This window comes from Neolamprologus multifasciatus, chromosome 15 (assembly GCF_963576455.1).
Source record: "Neolamprologus multifasciatus chromosome 15, fNeoMul1.2, whole genome shotgun sequence".
Taxonomy (NCBI): Eukaryota; Metazoa; Chordata; class Actinopteri; order Cichliformes; family Cichlidae; genus Neolamprologus; species Neolamprologus multifasciatus.
The window spans coordinates 6373334-6386515 of NC_140453.1; positions in this window are offsets into that span (position 1 = coordinate 6373334).

Genomic DNA, 13182 nt, shown 5'->3' on the forward strand with positions numbered 1-13182 from the left:
CGCACTTCAGTTAATGTAAGACGTTTGTGCTGACATCCTTACCCTGATGAATGTTGAAATAACGACAAGTGAGCTCCCGCTCGTGCACCTCACCTGTGGGGCTGTTTTGGAGCTCCTGCTGTCTTTGAATAAAAATTGGTTGTAACAGGACACCCAGCTCTCATGGCCAGGCAGTTACCCTTCGTATGAACCTTCAGGTCAGTTTGAAGCAGATTTTGATACTGCCTCTGTTCAGACACCGCTTTGTGATCACACCTGGTGAACGAGAAATACATAAAGCCTTCTGAAATACATCATTATATACTGGCACTGTAATATCAAAGATCTCTGACACTTAACTGGTAGAATAGCTAATGGAAAATAAATGTACTGATATGCAGTGGCCTAGATATTAATCAGTCCTCTTTAAGTCATCGAATCCATTAGATAAATGACAGTACAATTTATTTTTAAAGACTGACATATTCACAAGTGCATTCTTTATAGCAGTTAAAGTAAGAATTACTGCACAGTAATTACGATCCAAATAGAAAGTCAGCAGGAAGAAGCAGAAGTTGAAAACTGAATGGAAAGCCCAGAAAAGCCTGTTTGCAGTATGACTAATCTCACTATTGTGAGGGTTATCTTAATATCCATCAAGGTTTTTTCCTTCTTTTTGTCCAGTAGCAGATTTTGTCAAGTACAGCACATTTTGAAATGATTTTATTCAGATGTCTGCAGTAGATCTTGTTGTTGCCGTTTCAAAGCTGCATGCTTTGCCTCATGTCGTTCAGTTATTGTTAATTATTTTATTCCTTAGATTTTGATACGTCTGTGATATTTGTAAGACTGAGGAGCCCATAGAGTCGTCGCTGGAGGATCTGTGCTCTAACGCTTGCGTGTAATAATGAGAATCGTGTTATGCACTGAAGATGAGACACAAAAGGAAGGCATGAGACTGAATAGGAACATTAGAAGGCATTGTGATGGGAAGGGCCTGCTTTAACTGTCTTATCCAGGCGCCTGCTTGATATGACGGTGCCAAAAGCCCAAATTCTATATGTTTCTTTCAGGAGTTGGTGGAGAGTGTGTGTGTGTTTGTGTGTGTGTGTGTGTGCGCGTGCGTGCATGTGAGTGTGTGTCAGGGCAGCTGTAGGTCAGAAGCACTATGGGTTTTAACATCTTGAAGGGTAGCAGACCTCAGTCGAGGCAGGCCGTGAGACTCCTTATCTCATCCAGTGTTATTTATCACTCGTTCTTTCTTTCTTTTCTTCTTCAAAAAGCTATGATTGCTTTCCAGTCAGTCATTAAAAGTGAAAAATGTTCTGCAAAGTCCTTCAATATAATACAAAAAACATGTCAGAAGTTTCATCCACTCGCCTATGATGCAAACAGAAACACTTAGAGGTTGCGTAGTATTGATTGAGCAATCGTCAAGGCCATGCCGGACAGGTTCCAGGTTCCCAGGAGATCATTGAACTGTACCCTTCTTCTCCTCCGCCCTCTTCTCTCTTCTCATGGTTAGTCATCTTTCTTTTTTTTTTTTCTCGTCCTGTCAGTGAGGGCTGGTCCGCCTTCCAGGATCCCCTGCTTTTAGCGATTGTGTCAAAAGTAGTCAACCAGCTCTTCCTCTGGCACTGAGCCAGTTTCACTCAGGTTGGTTTCACTGTAGTCAAAGCCTGGCAAGGAAGCCTGGGAATCAGCAGGTGCACCAACAGGTCTGCCTAGCTGGGGACAAAGCCTATTGGCTCACCGCTGCTCTTCCTCGGTCATCCAAATTGGCAGTTTGAACTTGGCAGTGCTTGTAGTTTCTCTTTCACACAGACAAAAAACTGGCTGTTGTGATTATAATTGTTTTCTTCTTCTTCTTCTTTTTGCTCCTGTTATTGTTGCCTTTGGTCTAAATTTTCAGACGTGCATGACAGAGTTGCATCGTTCTTAGACTCAACAAGCTATTTAATGCTTAAATTACTATGGTAATCATTGTTTTCCGTGCAGTATCTATATTGATGTGTTTTGTAGAGCAAAAACAACCTGTCAGTCACATTCAGTGTGCAGAACACTGCATTGAAAAAAAACAAACAACTGCCAGTTTCGATGTCAAGCAAAGCCAATAAGGAAAGGTCCCAGTTCTCGACTCTGGCTGTGCCTGGAGGCAACAACGATAATTTCTGTCCCACAGTCAACAGCATAGGTTCCTCTCCATGCATATGCATGTGCTGGGCTTAATATTCATGTTGGATAGTTGAGTTATACATGGGTAATAATACACGTGAGCATTGCTCCTTTTGCACTTGTCATTTCTATGGGCACGTGAGCCATTCAGCTCGTTATCAAATGCAACTCTTTCTTTCTGTTCATGCTGAGTTTTAACCTGCAAGTGAATCTGCAGCTATCAAGAGGGACAAAATGACTTCAGAGTGACCATCAACAATCACATATAATCAAAGGAGTGTGCATATAAAGGTGCACGCTGCTTTTGAAATGAGATGATTAGCACTTCAAATGGGCCTCATCACAAGGCTCGTTATTACCACAGACGACCCTCAAACACCCAGACACTATCGCCCCATCACAGCTCAGGACAACAGCAGGACACTAAAGCTGTGACAAAGTAGCAAAATCAGTATTTTTATTGGTTTTTTTATGTAGTGTAAAAGAAGAAAGGCCTGCATGTAATGTGATGCTGTTTGTTCACTGCATCCACATCCATGCTGTGACATTTATTCTTTACCGTTATTAAGCAAAAGGGATTTTCTTGACTGATAGCAAATATTCATAATGAAACAAAAACTTCAGCAGATAATATAAGGCTCCGAGCTGCAGTGCTCACATGGAAACATGGCATGGAAATCAACTCGTAGATGAATAATTAATGCTACAATAAGCAGAGCACGCTATGTGAAATTCTCAGTGCCCAGGTGCTCAAAGCTGAAGTTTGCACACAAATTTATGTGAGTCATCTTATGTGAAAATACTATGCTGTTGAAATAGCACATCCTAATGTTACACCCTAATAAATGTTTTATATTTGTGTGTATATTAGAGCTGCAATAAAGAAATATCAGCAGCTCTGTATCAATCCAAAAAAAGGTGCCAAAGTAAGTATTTTCATATAATACTCAATTACAGGCAACAACAGTCTGACCAAACTATGACTCACATACAGTACAAGTGTAGTTTTCATGAACAACATGAGTAATCATTCACAGTATAAACTGAAAAAAAGCAGGGTAAGTCTTTACTTTAGTAACTTTCACAACCTCCTTCAGCAGGAACTGCCTTCATCTCAGGTTTTATGCTTCCAATCTAGTCACCACTTGGATAAAAACATTTTTTAAAATCTTTTCTTTGCTTGTTTTCATGAACTTGTTGCATATACCAGAGGGCAACAGCCACCCTCCTCTAAGCTTCAGGTCATGGTGGGCTGTCCCGACACTCTTCTGTAAAATGTTTTGATAAAAATCAGAATTCAATTTTGTTCTCGGTGATTCCCGGGCATTCAAGGTAAAACAGCCGCAAACCATGATGCTCCCTCCACCATTCTGAACAGTTCACAGGAAATCTTCCTCAAAGTGCTGTTAAACACATTTGATTGGACAATATAGTGAGAAACTGGGACTGTTATGGAGGACCACTCCAATAAGGTGAACTATATTCTGCTTAATATTAATAATAATAATAATAATAATAATAATAATAATAATAATAATAATAATAATAATAATAATAATAATAATAATAATGATTGGCAGCAGTTTGTTACACACTAAAAGAAGAGTGCAACAACCACACTGAATAATAATACTGAGAAAAAGTGAAATCAGCTTATTGGTGTGGACCTCCACAACAGTCCCAGTTTCTCATGTGGCCCTTTGGGAAAATCAAGTACCCGTCCCCGAGTTAAGTTTTATGTTTACTTGTTTATTTTTCCACACTTAAGATATGCTGAAATGTGTTTTTGTCATTTTTCAAGAGAAGTTTGGGTTTCTTTTATTCACACCATTTTTATTCAGTGTCTTTCATAGGACAGAGAATTAGACAAAGAAGAAGCTGGATGCAGAAAGACCCACCTCAGAGAAGCCACGGCCCTGCCTTTTTTGTATTATGGACACACAAACATTCAGGTCTAGCTTTTGTAGGATATTCCATTTCGGATTGTCACTTTAATGCTTCTTTGAAGATCCTCTTAAAATTGCTGTGATTGAGGCATGGTTTGCATCAACACGTCTTTCTTGCGAAAGAAAACTTAATATACGAGAAAGGCCATGCTTTGTTTACAAGGAGGGCCAAGCTTCACAAAACACACTTCCTAAAAAAAGTCGTTTTTGGAAAAGTTGTTAGCACAGGAGATCAATTCTAGCTTGCACTCAAAGTGATCACTCAGTGTGAACAACAATCACATGAGAAGTTTGAGCACACACCTTGTATGTTATTAGTTTAGTCACACTGCCATTGTCTACACTTTGGACTTGCACAGATCTTAATCAGAAGTTAGAGGGGGGTGGGGGGCTGGAGGCGTCAGTGACACAAAGAGGGGATCAAAAAAATAATTCACTTTTTAACTGTATTGTTAATAAGTGCTTATTCTGTCTATGTATGGGTCTTATTTATCTCAATCAAAACAAGTATAATGAGTCTGTTACCTTTCCATGTTACTTTTGGGCTAGTAGAAACTAGTCCAAAAGTACTGGGACACGTTATCTAAGTCTTCAGTGAAACCACACACTTTTCTTAACTGTTCCCACGAACCCAGAGAAATATGAGTCAGTCAAGTTACATCAAAACTAAGCCAACTTAAATGAAAATTAAACCAGATTTTATGAATAATCAATGGTGAAACCCTTGTAATTACAAATGGTTCAAAAGGTGCTTCCCGGGGGAGACACACTGAATACTGACAGCAGAAAGGCGTCCTAAATTGCACATTTTAAATCATTTTGTTATTTGTGCGTAAAGATGAGCTCATGTGTTGTATGTGAAACCAGTCTCCAGTGCCTAAACTTGTATCTGTGATGAAATACACATGCATTTGAACCAAAGTCTTCACTGAGTAATCATTTACTCAGTGCCACACTCAACTGAATAGAGACTGAAGATGAGTGAGCCTAACGCCTGCTTTCCAATTTGAATTAAGAGTCTGTGGTTGTATGTGAGACTGATCGTCTTGCTCGGCGACTGTGACTACATGAATCATTATAAAGTGTGAATACACACTGGATGTGTATTAAACCAGCCACCAAAGTGTTTTCCTTTTGTGACAAACTTATAGAAAAGGCAACATACAGAGTGATGGAAATGTGATGATCTTGCCAGCATATTAAACAGTATTGAGTAATATAGTGTCAAATGAATTATAAGTAACTGATACTAACGCGAGTTTGTTTTTTTCATCTTGCTTATCGAGTCGCATCTTAATCTGTAGCAAAGCTGGAGATGGAGCAGACAGATAAATAGAGGCAGGACTACATCAGTGTTTTAGATTCAAATCCTTAAAAAAGTGACAGTTAACTTTAGGAGGGAATATGATAGTCATTTGCATATGGGAAGTAGGCAATTTGATTGGATGTGAGTCTGTGAATTGGGTGTGTGCGCGTCTGGGAATCAAGGGGGTGAGGTGTTCTCACAGTGGCATTGGGGGATGAGGAGAGGAGGGAGGGGGTGTTGTGACATCCACATATGATGGCAGTGAAGCAAGTGAGAGCGTGATGCGAGTCAACACAACCCTCATTGTCCCAAGCCCACTTGTTGACAAGTATATTGATTCGCACAAACAGACACGCGTGTACAGATACCACTATGTGCACATGTAGTGTTAATAGAAATGCAAGAATATAAACAAAAATATAGGTAAACCTACATGTAAACGCTCACAGTCCCCAGACTTGGAAGGACAGGTTTGACAAGACGGGATGTGGTCTGGAAGGTCAATGACAATAGATAAATAGCTAGATTGTGCGTTTCAGTCACTCTTTCTGTGAGAGCAATATGCTGTGTCTGGACTTGTTCAGCAGAGAGTGACGGATTACTCACAGAAAGTAAATCGGCTTACTCAAGATGTTTTTGTCACCGCCATCACAAAAGCACGTCTACGTGTTTGGGGCATCTTTACAATGAAGGTGAAAAAGAGATGTCAGAAAACAGTGTATCAGTTTCTTTCTGCCTAATTGGCTGCTGTAACCTCAAGGGTTTGCATATTTTTGGAGTAAAAGTGGTAACACTAGAAGAACTATTTTGTACTGATTCCAACTTGAGACTTTTTTTTTTGTTTTTAACTAAATAATGCCTCTGTTTTATTTATATATATATATATATATATATATATATATATATATATATATATATATATATATATATATATATATGTATATAGAGTATTATTAAAAAAAATTTGTCCTTCTACATGCCATGAGTGCTTCAGACTGCAGTTCCTGGAATGGCCACTTGTGGCTGCTTCCTAAAGCAAACAAGTAATGTTTATTTATGAAAGCGCCTTTTGGTCACAAAGTACTGGATATAAAACAGAGTAAACTAAAGAATGAAATTCCATAAAAAAAAGTTGTAGATAAAAAAATAATTAAATTAGTGCAAGTATCTAGAAAAAAGACAGTTTAAACAGAAAGATTTTTAACAAAAGAAATGTTCGAATTTAAACTCTAAAAAAAATGGTGAGGTCTCTGTGACTAATTCACCAATTCTGTCTTTTAACTTGCTTGAAATGTTTTTTGCCTCAGTAGGGGCGTGGCTGCCTTCCAGGTGGGTGTGGCCACATTTTGCTGTAGTCAGCATGCTTCAGCCCGACAAATTCAAATCACTGAGTAGGACCCATGTTTTGCTTTTTGGGAAATTTTCAATGCAGTGATCGGACACATACTGTAATGTTTCCAGTTGCACTCACATCTTTCCCAGTAGAATAGAATAGAATAGAATAGCCCTTTATTGTCATTGTACAAGCACAACAAAATTGTGTGAAACTGTGCAGAAATATAAATAGTAAGACAGCAGGAATAACAAACATGAGAGATATGTAGAAACAGCAGGAATATAAAAAAAACCCAAGATGAATATATATAATATGCTACTAAGTGTCCTGCTAAGTTTATTTTTTATCTATAATTACTTATCTATCTGTTACTTACCTAGTCATTGTATTTATTTATTGTTGTTTTTATCTTAAGAGAAAATTAAACCAAGTTTCATTGTACCATGTATAATGACTATAAAAATCCTCGGCAATCCACAGAATATTTTTCCAAAAGTCTTAGTGATCATCAAGATGTTTTTTTGGTAAAAAAAAAAAACAAAACAGACGACCCTTTGGTTCCTTCATGGTCAGCAGTGGTTTTCACCACACTTGGACAACATAATAGGTTGGATAGTTTATTTCGCCTTTGATGAATAAAATGAACATTTAAAAAAAACTGCATTTTTGCATTTACTTTGGTTATCTCTGTCTAGTATTAGAATTTGATTGATGAGCTGACAAGTGTAAGTGTGACAAATATGCAAAAAAGGAAGATGAAAAAACCAAGAAGGGGCCAAATACTTTCCACAGCACTGTATGTACGGTCACGTACAGATGATAATGTTTGAAAAACTGTGCTACATTATTCACGTCAACACAAGACCAGTTGTATAAAGCAGGTCTGTTGACAACAACTGTTTATGTCAAGAAAACAGGAGGAGGTGTAAGCTGTATTTTAACACTGACACAAAGACCCAGCAGAGCTAACCACAATGTCTCATCAGCTCCCTTAGCCGCTACGCTAACTGTGGTGGGGGTTGGTTTTATCATGTTTGAAGTCGTGGATCTCCTGCTAGCAAAGTTGTTTGTATACAGACTCCAAGTCTGTTGGGCCAGTGTGCATGTGTCATGTGTTCATGGTGACACAACAGAAATGTGCTGCGGGGCTTTCCAAGAACTGGCTCATGAGACAGCCTCTAGGATGAACATCTTCTTAGTGTTGTCTCCAGAGGATGAGTCTCACTTCAGCAACAACAAAAAACATTTCAGGATCATTTTATTGGAATTTTGCTGTCTTGTTGTTAAACAAATATTAATCTTTCTATTTATTTTGCTCAACAATATCTGAGCTCCACACAGAAATGTTCTACAGTTTAAAAGCCAACCATTTTCATTGTAACCTTAATAGCGTGGAAGTGAATAAGAAATTCCGATATTTTGTTTGAGGAAACTTTCAGTAGCTTCCTTTCTTCCCCTTAACTCCTCGTTCGCTCGTCCTTTCTGTGTCTCAAGCCACTGTTATGTCACTTTGCATGCCACTGCAGCACGATCACCGTGCGGGTATTTTGGAAGAAATGACGGAGTGTCTTCATAATTCGTATCGTTTTGCAGCAGCTGATTACAGATCAAGCATACCTCTCAGCGTTACACAGTGATGGGCAAAGTGACACGCATATGCGCATGCCTATCTGGAATCGCACATGAGGGGAAGAGGCCCAGAGTATTTTTCATGCTGGGATGAGTCACAGTTAAGACTGATACAAAAGTTAGGGATGGAAATTAACACCAGGCTTTCAGATGAACAATAAAAGACGTACAGCTTGGTAGTGTTGTTTGCGGCCCGCTTTTTATTTGTTTTCAATTTATTGCTGTAATATTTTATGCAAACCACAATAGCTGTGACTGAATGACTGGTCACAGACAGCTCGGCACCACTGAAAGTGAAGATACTCAGCGGCTGTCATCGTACAGCAATGGTATATGACAGATGTGGGAGTAATGGAATGAGGATGCATACGCAATAGAAGGATAATCAGATCACTTATTTCCAGACCACTAAAAGCACAAACCTACCCAGTGGATTTGAATACGGCAGTTTAGGCCTGCCTTTGTCCACACACACAGTATTACAGGCCTGTATGCACTCATAACAATGGTTGGCTCTTTTCAATAGAGAGCGAAAGGAAGAAAAAAAGGATGTGTGTTTTAGCAGGTAGCTCCCTGCTGTCAGCTCCCCCTGACAGACCTGTAGAGCAGGCTTGTCTTTCTTATCTGCTGCCAGCTGGTCTGACAAGAAGTTTGTCTCGCTTACCTCATGTACAGGTGACTCTGCAAGGGTGTGGCCCGAGAAGAGCCTGTTGCTTCATTGCAGATTTTAAAACAATGATTTTTTTTCTTTCTTTCTTTTAAACTGAGTGAATGGCAGATTACAAAAGCTCAAAAGAAGGGAGTCTTTTTTCTGTAACTGTGCCAAAAGGCTCAATCGTCAGCTCATCAAGAACTACAACTGCAGCAGTAGGCAGGCAGGTTGACTGAAGTGATAGAGTGAGCCTGAGGAAAGAAAGAAGGCAACACCAGACTTTCCTGTTCAAGAGAGAAACTAATCTCTGTGCAAATAAGAACTGAAAAGAAAAGTAATGACCATGGTGGAAGCTGTCCAAACCTCCACCGCTGTCGCACCTTTGGTTGGACTGGTGGATTACATGAATATCAGTGAACATGTATAAAATCCTAAGACAGTGTCCCCATCACTTCTAGGGGATCGTCATATTATTGAGGATCTCACTATAATTTTTACTTCAAAATATAAAGTGGCTTATATACATAAAACTGAGTTGAATAGAATGAATTAAAATTTAGAATAAAAAAATATATTGATGGGTTCTATTCAGTCAAAGTGGGCAGAATGTTATTTTTAAATAAAAGATCATTTGCATACTTATCCAACAGTTTCATAAAATCACAGCAACAGTTGACTCAAGGCGCTTTATATTGTAAGGTAAAGACCTTCCAATAATACAGAGAAAATCCCATCAATCAGAGTACCTCCTATGAGCAAGCACATCAGCCACAGTGGAAAAGAAAAACTACCTTTTAACAGGAAGGACCTTCTGGAAGAACCAGGCACAGGGAGGGGCAGCAATCTGTTGCCCTGCTTGATGGTAAGAATAGAATAGAATAGAATAGAATAGAATTCAACTTTATTGTCATTGCACATGCACAGGTACAGGGCAACGAAATGTAGTTTGCATCCATCCAGAAGTGCTTTAGTGATATAGATATATTACAATATATATTAGCAATAATATAGATATGTAAGTATATTACAGAAATGGGTCTATTATGGTATGTTATACTGTACACGGTATGAAGTATGTTGTGAATATTCTATAACTATAAGTATGTACAGGCTGAAAGGGGAGGGAGACAGGAAAGCCAGGTTAATAATAACTCGTAATTAAATACAGAGTGGTGTATAAATAACTAGAAACTCATTTTTGGTTTGCCTATTTCTTCATGTTACCCCTAAGAAGGCAAGAAATTTCACAAATGAACAAGGCACACCTGTGAAAGCCATTTCAGGTGACTACATTATGAAGCTCATTGAGAGAAAGCCAAGGGTTTGCAGCAGTGTCAACAAAGCAAAGAGTGGCTACTTTAAGGAATCAAAAATATAAGACATATTTAGAGTCATTTAACAATTTATATATATATATATATATATATATATATATATATATATATATATATATATATATATATATATATATATATATATATCTATCTACATGTATGTATGTAGATACATACATGTGTTCTGTATGTATCTACAACGTAGGAAGTAGTAAAAATAAAGAAAAACCATTAAATGAGAAGGTGTGTTTCTCTCTAGCCTGCCCTTGGCCCTTGGAAGCACACTATAAAGACAAAGGCTTGTTTTGAGTGAGGCTTGATCAGGCACATTTTTAACGTTGAACTGAAGAACAATGAGGCTCTGCAGCTGGAGTCCCAGGTGGAGCTCCAGTGCCAAGAAGTTTTTTTTTCTAAGCTTTCCATGACAGGCAGATTAAAACTATCCGTGGAAAAAAAACGCCCCCCGAGGGAGACATGTAAATACGAGTCCCACTGGAAAAATACACTTCCACACTTCTACCAAAGCACTGTAGACAGTGTTCAACATGGAGGAGAGATAAGTGACCGGTAAAAGTCCCTGTGACGTTGCCAGTGAGGCGGGGAAGGCTTTTTTTTTTCTTTTTTTGAGATTCAAATCCAAACTGACATCATGTTGCTCCTGCCTGGTATATAAAGAAGATAAACTGACACATTTTAAACAATACAATAACGTTTTCTTCCTGCACCTGTCAGCCAGGAACTGGTGCGCACACACACACAGCACAACAATACAAGGACAGAACATTGTGAATACAAAGAGTAGCTTATATGCAACAAATGAAAAACCGCAGCACACAATTAATTTCAGTGGACTGCCCTAACATGTGTGTTCTGTGCAGTTTGTTCATTTAGATTTTTTTAGCATAAAGTTCCGAACATTACATGTAAAACATGGAGTGGAAGTAAAGCGAATGAATTTGAGTGTGTTGACTTTTAACAACAAGTACCTTGGATCCTTTATAAAAATGTATATATTATTATTAGATTACCGATCTTGGAAAGAGATGAGAATACCATCATGTATATGTTTGTATTGTTAATACGTAGCCTTTGGTTGGCTTAGCATAAATACTAGAATTAAAGGTATAAGGAAGGGGCAACATCGCCTCAGGGCAAGAAGGTCCTGGTTTTGGGTTCTTTCCAGGTACTCCAGTTTCCGCCCACAGTCCCACAGCACGTTAGGTTAATGGCTGACTTAACTGACCGTAGGTGTGAGCATGAATGGTTGTACCCAGCCTCCTGCTGGGGTACGGGATAGGCTCAGGCCCAACCATAGCCATGAGTTGGATAAGTGGAGCAAAAATGGATGGGTGGTGGTATAATGTACAGTCTAATGTGAAGCGTCTTAGATCCTCCCCTCAAACCTGGTTAAATGACTCTATATATACGAGATTTACTCTTATCTGTCATCAATTTGAGAGGAGGTGGAAAAAAAATAAGCTTCAGGTATCCCTCGACATTTTATGTAGCTGTTAAGACTTCTACAGCTGCTTTTTTGTCCGACATCATCGCGACTAATAGCCATAACCCCCGGGCCCTGTTTAAAATGTTCAATTCTGCCATCAGTCCTTGCCCTGATAAACTAGACTTTGCCTCCCCAGCTCTCTGTGAGCAATTTTTTTTCAATTATTTTATGAGGAAAATCTCACTTCTAAAAACCTCACTCTCTCATCCATTGTGGTGAATCCTCTTCCTCGTGGTGGATCTCCGTCCAACTTCTACCAGAACCAATCTCACTTTCTACTTTTAAAAGTATAATTAATCAATTGAGAAGTTCGAACTCTCCTCGGCTCACCGAGGTGGCCATAGTGCTAAAGAGTGAAAAAGAGCCACAATCGTGCCTATCCCTGAGATCTCTACAGCTCAGATGGTGAGGTGGTGAGGTGGGTGGGCATGGTTGGGGTGGGGGGTGGCGGTTGTGTTTGTGAAAAAAATTTGTATTAATTCAAAATTAAAGTGCATCCCCTCACTCACTAGATCTATTTGTTTGATCCAAAGTTTGCATATGTATTGCATATGAACACTGAACATTTTCAGAATGCACTAAAAGAAATGATTTTGAGTTTCTTATTATCAGTAGTTATTATACATTATTAGGCATTATTTAGTGCTCGTATTTGAATGATCTTTAATTGCGTTGATATTCCTGGTTTAATCTGCTTTACACTGGTGTAATTACCTCAGACTTTTATTGTCTGAAAGCAGTCAAGACTCGGAGTTTCTGTTTGTGCTTTAGTGTTTTGTGAGATTTGACCCGGCCAATAATAATATATAAATTTGTGTATTTTAGCAGTGCATTTAGGTAGGTGGGGTTATTATTTAAGAGTCCCCTGTCTTCATGCTAAGTCAAGCTGCTGCTGATCAGCCTTAAGAGTGGTGCTGTCTCTTCCATGAAGAAAATTATTATGACTACTGGGAAAAACGTTGAATTATACCTCAAATCTACTTTAGAGTGTTTGGAAAGTGTGGGAATTCTGTTTTAATGTCTCAGAAACAACAAAAACAAATGTGTGCAGGTGTGTGGGTGTAAGTGTGTGTGTGCGCGCACTGCAGGAGGTAAAGGGGTTAACACCCCTCCTCTCCCACTGAAGCACAAGATTCTCACACCCAAAACATTCAGCTGATCTTAAGCATCTGCCATCTGCTTAGATAACAGAGAAAAACAGTCTTTATATAAAAAACACATTTGACTGAATTCATACATTGCAATACATGAGTCCACAACATACACAGAAGGGGAGGCACAATCGTCACAGCCCTGCTGCTATCATGGGCAATTAACGGTC